The 11,997-nt window shown below is 44.4% G+C and overlaps 1 long non-coding RNA gene across 2 annotated transcripts in view; it reads right to left on the bottom strand.

Annotated features, from left to right (window-relative positions):
- Window positions 1–857: 857 nt before the first annotated feature.
- The window catches only part of LOC137204126 (uncharacterized), a 59,605-nt gene continuing 48,465 nt past the window's right edge, over window positions 858–11,997 (bottom strand). For both annotated transcript variants that reach the window (XR_010933431.1, XR_010933432.1), the window contains exon 4: window positions 858–1,158. This is a non-coding gene — a long non-coding RNA (uncharacterized lncRNA). The remainder of the gene's footprint in view (window positions 1,159–11,997) is intronic.

Here is an 11,997-nt window from a genome sequence, read left to right as displayed (position 1 = left end):
AATTCCCCCAGGGGGTCACTGAGAAATGTGACTCTTGCATACCTTGATAACTAAGAGGCACGATTGTTTGGCTTCTTATGGTAAATACTGGGTTGCGGTGACATTTGGGGTATAAAGACACCACGGATTCTGGGAATCTGCAGTCTAGTCCACATCTTTTATTTGATCGCTCTTATGCAGCTCTACAGAAACTGCCTGCTTTCTTATCTACATGCATCCTGTGTGTGATGTGCGAGAATATATTTATTGAGAGGTTGTGGCGGGCTTGGGTTGCTAGGCAACTCTCTGGAAAGGCAGAGTTTACACTTCTGGGTCACCTTGGGAAAGACGTTCTGCTGCTCTGGACCTCGGTTCTCTCTCTTTGGCAAATGGGAGTTATAGACGCTTCCTAATAACCCTGCCACCCTCAGACATGCCCCTCAAATACACAGTTTTTGATGACATTTAGCAGTAACACATTTCCCCCCCTTATTTGTAAATATATGTTCATCATAGAAGATTTGGAAAACAGAAATATTTTACATAGAAATTGCCTATGATTCCATAACCCCCAGATAACCATTGCTAATAGTTTTGTGAATTTACCTGCAGCTTTTCTCCCCCTAATTGAATATATATTTTATTTTATTTTATTTTTGGCGGCGCTGCGCAGCTTACGGGATCTTAGTTCCCTGACCAGGGATTGAACCCAGGCGCTGGCAGTGAAAGCACCGAGTCCTAACCACTGGACTGCCAGGGAACTCCCTTGAGTATATATTTTAAATTGAGGTCATACTGTATATAGAGTGATATACTTTTCCATCTAATATTTGGTGAGGTGTATGAGTATTTTACTTTTATTATGGAACACGATTTTTTATTTATTTATTTATTTTTGGCTGCATTGTGTCTTCGTTGCTGAGTGCTGGCTTTCTCTAGTTGCAGCGAGCAGGGGCTACTCTTCATTGCAGTGTGCATGCTTCTCATTGTGGTGACTTCTGTTGTGGAGCACCAGCTCTAGGCGCGCGGGCTTCAGTAGTTGCGGCACGTGGGCTCAGTAGTTGTGGCACACAGGCTTAGTTGCTCCACGGCATGCGGGATCTTCCCAGACCAAGGCTCAAACCCGAGTCCCCTGCATTGGCAGGCGGATTCTTAACCACTGGGCCACCAGGGAAGTCCCTAAGGAACATGATTTTTTAAAAAATCAATGAATAATATCCTTGTCAAATGGATGCACTGCGTTTCGTTTAGTTACTACATATTATTGGATGTTCATACTGTTTCCAATTTTTTCTCTCATAATTATACTGTGATCAACATTCTTCCCATAAATTTAGAGCATAGCACAACTAAAAAGATAAATACAATTAAGAGGTGTTGAACTATGAAGAAGAAAATATTTGCAAAAGAATGACAAAGGGTCAATGTTCTCAGTATATGAAGAACTCTTTTAAATAATGATGAAAATCACCATTGCCTTTATGGTAAAATAGACATGGAAATGATGTAGATGGATTATCCAGTACCTATAAATACATGAAAATATTTTCAAAATCACTGGTAATCAAGAGACACAAATTAAGACAACAATGTGATCCTGTTTTTGGTGCCTGTAAGGTTGGCAAAGATAAAAGCAAAACAAAAACCAGACAATGTAATGCTGGTGACAGTAATAATGAGGTGAGAGAGAGAGAGCAGGTTATAATATTCCTCATGGAAAGTAAATCGATATGTCCTTTTTGTTTTCAAAGAGATTTTGTTTATTGATTTATTCGTCAACAATTATGAGGTCCCTACCATATCCAAACATGTTTTTCGGTGTTGGGAGTCATATAAAAATATATGGGACTGGGAATTTCCTGGTGGCCTAGTGGGTAGGACTCTGTGCTTTCACTGCTGTGGCCTGGATTCAATCCCTGGTCAGGGAACTAAGATCCTGCAAGCAGTGCAGTGAGGCCAAAAAAAGAAAGAAAGAAGTGGGATATTCCCCCGATCCTTATGGAGGTTATGATCAAGTAAGAGGGATCACAGATGTCCAGATAAACATAATACAAGGTAAAATGGACAGACAGTAAGAGGATTGGATTTGGAATCAGAAGACTTGGTTTCTAACCTTGGCTTTGGCCTCTTACTAGCTGTGTAACTTTGGAAAAGTCACTTTATCATCCTAGGCTTTAATTTCTTTTTTTGCGGGGAGGGGGTGGTTAATTTCCTTACCTGCAAAATAGGTTGTAGGAGAATTAAGTGAAACTAGGAATCTCAAAATATTTTGTAGATTGCTCATGCTTTTGCATGTAAACCTGGTATCTCTGCGATTTCAAAGGAAGAAGTCATCATTTCCTGTTGGGAAGACTCAGAGGACTAGTGGAAGAGCTGAAATTATCCTAAGTGTTGAATGGGGGTGGATTTTGACACTGTGAGATTGTAGAGAAAAGATGGGCCAAGTGGCAGGAACTGAATAAACAGAGTTGGGAAGATGCCAGAGGGTAAGAGGATTTGAGGACCTTGTGAGTATCTGGGTGAGGTATAAGAGACCTGTGGGGAGTTAAGATAAGCCCCAAGGAAGCTGGATTGGGAGCTAATTGTAAGAGAGCCTTGATGCCAGGTAAGTGGGTCTGGACTTCGTTCTGCCGATAATCAGAACTACAGAGACTCTTAAGCAGAGGAGTTACTGAGAGTTAAGGTTGAGGTCCAGGGTAGGGACAAAATGGTAGGTGAACCCAGCACACAGAGCCTGGTTTCTAACACCATTGTCCAGTCAAAGGAACAAGAGCTCCTTGGAAAAAAGGCTGGAGCAGGGAAATACAAGATAAGGCTGAAGCATCTTGCAGTGCTGGAAAGTAAGGAAGTAAAACGAAATGAAAGGAAACAAAACAAAACAAAACGATGGGGCATGTCAAAGGGACACAAGACCCAACCTGAGAGCTCCCAATGGCTAAAGCTGGAATAATTTGTGCAATAAAATAAACAATGTAGTATTGGATTATAACCCAAAGTATAAAATAAATATGCATGAGTCCATACTGATATAAATAAATGAGGAGAGAAGAGGCAAATCTTTGTAGAATTCCAAATAATTTACATAGAAATTTCTGCCAGGGGGTGGAGCTAAGTTCCCCTCCCAGCCTCTCCCCACCTGGAGTGTGGGCTGTGCTGAGTGACTTGCTTCTGATTTGCTTCCAAAAGGTAGAAGGGGGAGGGGGTGTAACTTCACGGTGGAGGAATCTGGCGAGCACTACCTTGGCTTGGTGATCAAGGTCAATATCTTCAGCGATAAGTCGTGTTGATAGCTTGTACTTCTGACGTGATGTGGTGAGAAGGGTACTTCACTTCCATGGTGGTCTTACCCGTAACCCCATATAACCATAAGAAAATTATCAGATAGACCCAAATTGAGGGACATTCAACAAAATACCTGAGCGGTACGCCTCAAAACTGTCAAGGTCATTAACAAACTAGAAAAGTCTGATAACCTGTCATAGACCAGAAGAAACAAAAGAGACATGACGACGAAATGCAATGTGGTATCCTGGACCAGTGACAGGATATCAGTGGAAAAGCTAATGAAATCAGAATAAAGCATGAAGGGACTTCCCTGGTGGTCCAGTGGTTAAGAATCCGCCTTCCAATGCAGGGGATGTGGGTTCGATACCGGGTCGGGGAACTAAGATCCCACATGCCACGGGGCAACTAAGCCTGTGCTCTCTAGCCCACACACCACAACTAGAGAGAAGACCTCGCCCCGCAATGAAGAGCCCTCGTGATGCAACGAAAGATCCCACACGCCCCAGTGGAGATCCTGCGTGCCGCAACTAAGACCCGATGCAGCCAAATAAATAAATAAATAAATAAGAAAAAGAAAGCTGGGTACCAGCTCATAATTCAAAAAAAAAAAAAAAAAAAGAATAAAGCCTGAAGTTTAGCTGATAGCAATGTACCAAAGTTGGTTTCTTAGCCATGGGGATCTTGTTAAAAGGCAGGTTATGATTCAGGGGATCTGGGGTGGGCCTGGAGAGTCTACATTTCTGATAAGCTCCCAGGTGGAGTCATCACTGCGGGACACAGATGCTGAGCTGCAAAGTGGCAGAGTTTGGAGCTGGCCCTTCATCTTCTAAAGCTCCACCCCCTTCCTGTGAACCACACCTGGAGTGCTCAATACTACCCATCCTCAGTTACTGTTACTTGAATTCCGAGCCGGTCAGTGGTTTTCAGTCAATCCCAGCTACACCTTAGAATCATCTGGGAAGCTTTCAAGAAAGCCTCGTCCCAGAATTATGAAATTAAAATTTCTAGGCTGCTGTCTGGACATTCTTTTAAAATTGAGATAAAATTCACAGAATATTCAGTTAACCACGTTAAAACACACAAGCCAGTAACTTCCAGTACATTCACAAGATAAGTGCAACCATCACCACTCTCTAGTTTCTGAACATTTTCATTGCCCCCAAAGAAATTCCCTACCCATTAAGCATTCAGTGCCCATTCCCTCCTGCCCTCGGTCCCCAGCAACCATTAATCTGCTTTCTAAGGTTTGCCTATTCTGGACAATTCATATAAATAAAATCATACAAAATGTGGGGGGAAAGACTTGGTTTCTCAGTCATGGCAAAAGTACCATGGTTACAGAAGATGTTGACGGTAGGGGAACTGGGTGCAGAGTATACGGGAACTCTCTGTACTACCTCTGCAACTTTTTTGTAAGTCCAGAACCATTTAGTTTTATTTTTTTTAAGTTCATTAAAAAAAAAATCCTTTTATTTATTGATTTTTGGCTGTGCCACGTGGCATGTGACATCTTAGTTCCCCAACCAGGGATCAAACCTATGCCCCCTGCAGTGGAAGCATGAAGTCTTAACCACTGGACCGCCAGGGAAGTCCCTAAAACCATTTTAAAGTAAAAAGTTTATTTTACAAAATTTTTTTTAAAAGATAAGCGCCTACTGCAAAATTCATTGTTGAAGGGGATGAAAAATTCTATGGCAACTTTGATGGAAGGCACTCCCTGGGGACAGATCCAAGGAATGAGCCGACTGGAAAGAATTCCTACTCTGGACGCCCAATAATTTGACTCCCATCTCCCTTTATTTGAAATTAAAGGTTGTGTTTTTTCCCCCATAGTTTAGAGATTTAACCTGGGGAAAAAAAACACAAGGACACCACAATGTCTTAACAAAATCCATTCAGAAATTTCAAGTAGTCTTTCCCTGTAACACTTCAAGACTCCTTTGATAATGGCTAAAGATATAACTAACCAAGTTTTCCTGGACCCTCATCTCTGTAACCATCTTTTCTTTTTCTTATTGGAGCTGAAAGGATAAAATATGACAGGAAGAAACTATAGGCTCAGTTTAGTGCCATAGTACGTTGTATAACTTTCATTCCTTACCTCCTTGAAGCCTGTGATTCTTCCATTGAAATGTCTGTTTACCACTAAATTAAGGGTAAATTTAAAAAAAATTAAGGCAAAATGGTTTTTCCCTTTACCCCACCACTCAACCATCACAACTTAAATTTCTTCATGCTTCCTGCCAACAGACCTCTGTGTCAGACCCACAAAGGGTCACAGGCAGCAAAGAATGTGTCCTCTGGGCTCACCACCTTTCTTCCAAGAAAAGACTCATTTCCCCCAAGTTTCAATTTACAGATACTTCCTGTTTACAAGCTGGCCAATGATGAAAGTTAACTTGGGACCTTTTTGTTTTTCCCCCAAAGACATTATTTGATAAGCACACTTTGATTTCGCCCTTCCATTTTCTCATTGTTAATGCCCTGTGCCTGAGAGACAGGACTGCTACCTAATTTGCAAGGCCCAGGGCCCAATGAAAATGCAGAGCCCCCTGTTCAAGAATTATGAAGAGTTTCAAGAGAGTGAGAGCAGAGCACTGATCCAAGCGTGGGGTCTTTTGAAGCCCTGAAGCCAGCCCTGTCTGGGGTAGTTAGGTTATGGGGCTTCTCATCGTGCCCATTGAACCCTATTTCAGAAGATAAGGGGGGAGAATTTTAGACCCCATTGTCTCTCATGCATTCAGAGAGGCGCGTAGGGGCACAGAACCAGGGAGGTGGGCTGCATAGAACCAGGGGTCCTTCCTCCAGTAGCTCAGCCTTCTCCTTGTGATCAGAGAGGCTGCGGGTGTGGTTGGGGGGAGGGTTCAGGGAGGGACACAGGATGGCCTGGAGTTAAGTTTCTTTAGGTAGGTGACAGCCCCTTCCTTACAACATCAGTGAGGGGGAAAGGGGGGGGGGATGTGCAGACCTGCTGGGACAATCTGGGCCTCCCAGGAAGTCAACCTCAGTTCCCCAGCTCAATGGATTTTGAGCAGCTACTGAATGCCTGGGACAGAGCTAGAAGTTAGACGTAAAAGGAAATGAAGGAAGGGAGGAAGGAAGTGAGGGAGGGAGGGAGGGAAGTAGGGAGGGAAGAAGGAAGGAAGGAAGGAAGGAAGGAAGGAAGGAAGGAAGGATCTACTCTCAAGGATCTGGTGGGGGGAGGCATATGTAGATAGATAATATCAGAATAAATGTCAGATGTTTTAAATTTACTTATTTATTTTATTTATTTATTTTTGGCTGCGTTGGGTCTTCCTTGTTGCGCGCGTGCTCTCTCTAGTTGCGGCGAGCGGGGGCCACTCTTTGTTGCGTTGTGAGGGCTTCTCATTGCGGCAGCTTCTCTTGTTGCAGAGCACGGGCTCTAGGCATGTGAGCTCAGTAGTTGTGGCTCGTGGGCTCTAGAGCGCAGTCTCAGTAGTTGTGGCACATGGGCTTAGTTGCTCCGCGGCATGTGGGAACTTCCCGAACCAGGGTTCGAACATGTGTTCCCTGCACTGGCAGGCGGATTTTTAACCACTGCGCCACCAGGGAAGCCCTGTTAGATGTTTTAAAAGCCCTCCTAACCTTGCCTTGGTCTTGGGGACCTGAGACCCCCTGATCTGACCAAAGAAACTGCCCCCTGGCTCTCCACATGCCTGTGTTCAACTTGGATGTGGCAGGTCAGAGGTGCTGCACATCCCCCAACATCAGCCAGGAGAAATACTCTTGTGGGGTGGACAGCAGGCTCCCTGACGCAAAACCCTAGTTTCCATGTTTTACACAAGTTCTGTCTAAATGTATCTTTAAGGCGCTAGGTACACATACGACTAAAAACCTAACATATGCCAGAGTTGGCAATGGATTAAATTTATTATTAAATTCACCAGTTGAGATGATTAAAGAGTTTATTGCTTTTTAAAAAAACTAGCAGGGCTTCCCTGGTGGTGCAGTGGTTGAGAATGCAGGGGACACCGGTTCGAGCCCTGGTCTGGGAGGATCCCACATGCCGCGGAGCAACTAGGTCTGTGAGCCACAACTACTGAGCCTGCGCGTCTGGAGCCTGTGCTCCGTAACAAGAGAGGCCGCGACAGTGAGAGGCCCGCGCACCGCGATGAAGAGTGGCCCTCGCTCGCCACAACTGGAGAAAGCCCTCGCACAGAAACGAAGACCCAACACAGCAAAAAGAAATAAATAAATTAATAAACTCCTACCCCCAACATCTTCAAAAAAAAAAAGCAAAGAATCCCATTGAATTATGAAAAAAGCATTTTCCATGAGTCTCTATCACAACTTTACAGTGTCTTCTCAAAATCAGGTTCTTCTCTGGAGCAAGTAGTTTGCCATTTCACATCACAGGATAGGTTGGAGCTATAAAAAGGAACTGACAGATGGTTCCACCTCAATTGTCATCAATTCAGTTGGCTTACCAAGGTGACTGGTCCCATAACAGATCAGAACAGTCACCTCTCAGGCTGTAAGGCCCAAGTTTTCCCAATCTAAAATTGATAATGAGGATTTTTATTTGACAATAACAAGCACCTGCATAGAGACAAAGTCAGAGGGTTTAAAACCAGGACTGTTGCTCACAGGTCTTCATGACTGGGCTCACGCGAGATGGTCACCTCTCTCCTCCCCTGTAGCTGTTCCCCTGCACTTCTCTGACCTGAGTGAGCCTCATTTGATGGTACAGCAAGACTGTCTAAGGCTCCAGGATCCCTCACATGTCCTCATCCTTGTGCCAGGCAACGTGTCTCATACCCATGGTGGCCCACGTGAAACGCTGATTGAACGAGTGAATGAATGATTCCCATCTCTGTCTCGCAAGCAGCTTTGCCAGCACTCTTTTAATCTTGCAATGGCCCTGAGTTGTGGGTAGGCAGGAAGAAAGTCTATTTTGCATGAAGAAATGAAGACCCTGTGGCTAAATGAATTACCCAGAGTGACATAGCAAATTGAGACAGTGCCGGGGCTGCTGACAGCTGCCTGCTTCTTCTCTGTGGCTCTGACCTACAGACTGGAGCCATTGCCTTGTGTGAAAAAACCAAACTACAGTTAAAGTAACAAATGTGGGCTATAAACTCTCCTGATATGATTGGTTAATTATGGAGCTTGCTAACTAAGAGTAACATCAGAAGTATTTGACAATTGACCGCTAACCTCCCCTGAGAACGCATTTTTGGAAAAAGATGTTAAACCCTCCATGAGAAGAGCTGACACCCAATCCATGCTTAGGTATTAAACTTCTCTTACTATCTGCTCCTCTCCTTTTCTTTTCTTTTTTTTTTTTGTAAACAACACATAGACACCAGGAACAGTATGTCTAGGATTAGTAACTCAATTTTCTGTGATTTAAGAAGTATTAAAAAAAAAAAACAACCCAGGAAGATAGTTTGAGGAAATAAAAGTGTTAACCCTCATGACGAAGGAGGTCATTGGTGGTTCCAGGTGTCTACAAAGGGGAACTAATACATCCTTGTTACAAAGAAATGCAGAAGGAGAACCACACTGTGGCCATACCCTGGAGGGCAGCAGAAATACCCAGCCTTAAAAAATAAAAGAGTAAACAAAAGCAACCAGTCACCATGGAAAAATGTAAAGTGTACGGGGTGGGGGTGGGGGTGGGGGAGAAAAGAATGAAAATATGATGCTTAAATTTTTTTTCTGAAATGAAGTTTGTAAATAATACTACTTCATATATATGAAATGTAAGTGGCAATAGAAAAATACATATGAATGACCCAGGCTTTTGGGAAAGAGTCCGGGGACATCCACATCTCTGGTAGATAATGGATAACCCATTGCCTAGAGTGGTTCGGTTGTCCATTTGCCCAGCAGCAGTAGCAGACTGTTCTAGGCCACCCTGGGAGCCAACGGATGATACCATGCCAAGGGGGAAGCAGCAGTTATGTGGCCCTGGGGACTTCATTGTTTATTGTTTTCTTATCAGGTGACAGTACAATTGCCACTCTACAACAGGATTTACTTCTCAGATCTAATAGCTATGCTTTTTTTTTTTTTTGAAAAATATTTAACATCTTGTTATGGGCAGGGCTGCAAAGTGAACTTTCAGTCAAGGATGGAAATACAGAAAGGCCTATACACCTGGCAGGGTTTTGGAAGGTAAACCTTTCCCTCTGCCCTTCCGTTGGCTCTTTTTTTTGGTCTCATTTAGCAGATCTGGGAAGAACCCAACCCCCTCGTCAGAAAGAAGGGTCGCTTCCCGACCCTCTAGGCAGAACAGTGGCTTTCCAACGGGCTCGTTGCTGGGCTCCTTCGTGGTGGTTTATGGAAAGGAGGCCTGAATGGGAGCCAATGCGGGGAATGTTCAATGTAAAAGGTTTAGAGAAGAAAGTCAGAGCAGTTAGTGAAATGCTGACTCAGCTCAAGACTCAGAGCAAGGCCACTGAGTCGTCCTTCTGCCCTTGGAGCTGTGTCTGGGTAGATGTGAACGCTTTTCTCAGTGGGGTTGGGTTGGGGGGAGTTAGAACCCCCCACCCCGAGTTTGCTTAACGGGCATCACCATTCTCATGAGATGAAGTTCTGCCCCAAGCCTGTAGTTTTTTAAATTGAGACGTAATTGACATATAACATTGTATTCTATTTGGGTACATAATGATTTGATACATGTATACACTGCGAAATGATCACCACAATAAGTCCAGTTAACATCCATCACCGCACAGTTACAAGTTTTTCCCCTTGTGTTGAGAACTTTTAAGATCTACTCTCTTAGAAGCTTTCGAGTACCGTATTGTTACCTACAGTCACCGTACTGTACGTTACATCCCCAAGACTTATTCTTCTTATACTGGAAGTCCAAGCCCCTATTTTACAGCTGAGACCTCTTTCCATTCTAGTTCCATATCCCCTCTTAGTGCAACTAATGACTGACGTCATTGCCTGTGTGTGTGTGTGTGTGTGTGTGTGTGTGTGTGTTGGAATGTGAACGGGCGCCAGCCATCACTGTGATGGAAGATGGAAGCCTCTTCAGGTTTGAGTCATTCTTGGTTCAGGGGTCTTCATATAATGAGGTGACCATCACTCTGCTTTCTCAGCTGCTCACACAAGCTGGGGAGGCTTCAAAGGAAAGAATTCCTTTCCAATCAGAAGTCTGAGAGTTTTGGTAGGCATGTGCCTCTACAACGTTTCTTTGACTCACAGAGTTTTGAAAAAGTCCCTTTAGACGAAAACACCTGTATCATACTGGGCTGGTACACAGGTAGATGCCACTGATTTTCTCCTGGGCAACTTATGATGTAATCATATGTCCCAGAATTAAAATTTAAAAATGAAGGTTCATCATATTCTTCCTACCAAATGGAGAAAACAGGCTTCTTTTCATGAGTTAGTTTTTATTTTCTTGTATCTTTTTGTTCTTTCTGTTTTGGTCTGGAGGTCGGAAGTGCCTTGTGTGAAATATGCTTCTGATGAAAGGTGTTCTTAATTTAAAAAGTGGAAGATAATGTTAGAAATTCCCCCACTTAAGTCCTTCTGAGCTCTCTAGGCTTCCTGAAAAACCAATCACCACAAGAAGAAAACACCTACAAACCCTTATTTCTTGACATTTAAATCTGCTGTCTCTCTGGGGTAATTCATGTCAGGTTTAACAGTCTGATTCAGAGACCTGGTCTTCCTGGAGATCTCGCAACTCACCAGAAACAGGGCTCTTGGAATACCCACGCCAAAGTGCTGTCAGGACAAGTTGGGTTAGAGACAAGTTATCTTGAGCAGAAAGTCCTGATACAAAATCCTAGAGATTTCAATCCTCTTTACCTAATTGCAGAATGGGTTGGGTGGGGAAGAGGTAAAGCGGTGGGGGGATTGAACAGCAATCTCATGAGTGAGTTTGATTTAAGCTTGAAGCATTTATTAACCTACGATTGGGTTGAAGTTCTAACCTGAGATCTGAGTCTTTCTCAGTCATATGCATGACTTGGGGGTGGGCAGGGTGGCAGGTCCATCAGTCATGGGTTCGGTTATCAACGGAGCTCAGCATCAGGACAGTGGGTCTCTGTATGCAAGTGCCTCCCGCTATCAGCCTGCTTGATGTTCGGACATCGCATTGTTCTCCTTGGAGATTACACCTTCCAACCCGCCACCTGATCCCCTTTCGAGTTTCTGTTCTCAAATTCCTCTGGAAAGAAGGCCCCGGAGGTGGCAGGCAGGCGGCTACCGTGTCTGGACAGCTTCCATGTTCTCTTAGCCAGAAAGTGGTGGGAACAACAGCAGTGGTCGCCCAGCCCTGCGCTGGGGAGCCTACCTGGCTTTGTTGGCTGAAGTGTCCGGCTCGAGCAATAGGACAGAGGGGCTGCAGAGGCGAATTAGTTGAGTAGGGGAAGCTCCAGCCAGCAGGACGCTTTGCCGATGACCCAGCATTCCCCTTTCTTCCATTCCAAGGGGCAGAAAGGTCACGTCTTCATGATAGAATTCTCTGGCAGTCCCCGCCCCTGGACTCCCCCACTGCAGCTGCCAAGTCTCAGTAAAGATCCAGAAAGGACTTCAGGAATTCTATGGCTTTTGTGGGGACGGTCCAGCTGCTTCCTTTTTGGCTAGTTGAACACCCATGCTTCGTGGAGGGGAGGGGTAAAGATAACAGGGAGAATGTTCCAGATCCGGGCAGCCAGCACCCGCCAGCTCAGTGAAGGAGGCAGTCACTGGGCAAAGGTGAAGTGAGGCGCCTGGTCAGGATGAAAGATGCCCAGTTGAAAGGGG

This window comes from Pseudorca crassidens, chromosome 12, assembly GCF_039906515.1.
Source record: "Pseudorca crassidens isolate mPseCra1 chromosome 12, mPseCra1.hap1, whole genome shotgun sequence".
In the NCBI taxonomy this organism is placed as follows: Eukaryota; Metazoa; Chordata; class Mammalia; order Artiodactyla; family Delphinidae; genus Pseudorca; species Pseudorca crassidens.
The sequence above is the reverse complement of the archived record's forward strand: the minus strand, read 5'-3'. Positions and strand labels throughout refer to the sequence as shown.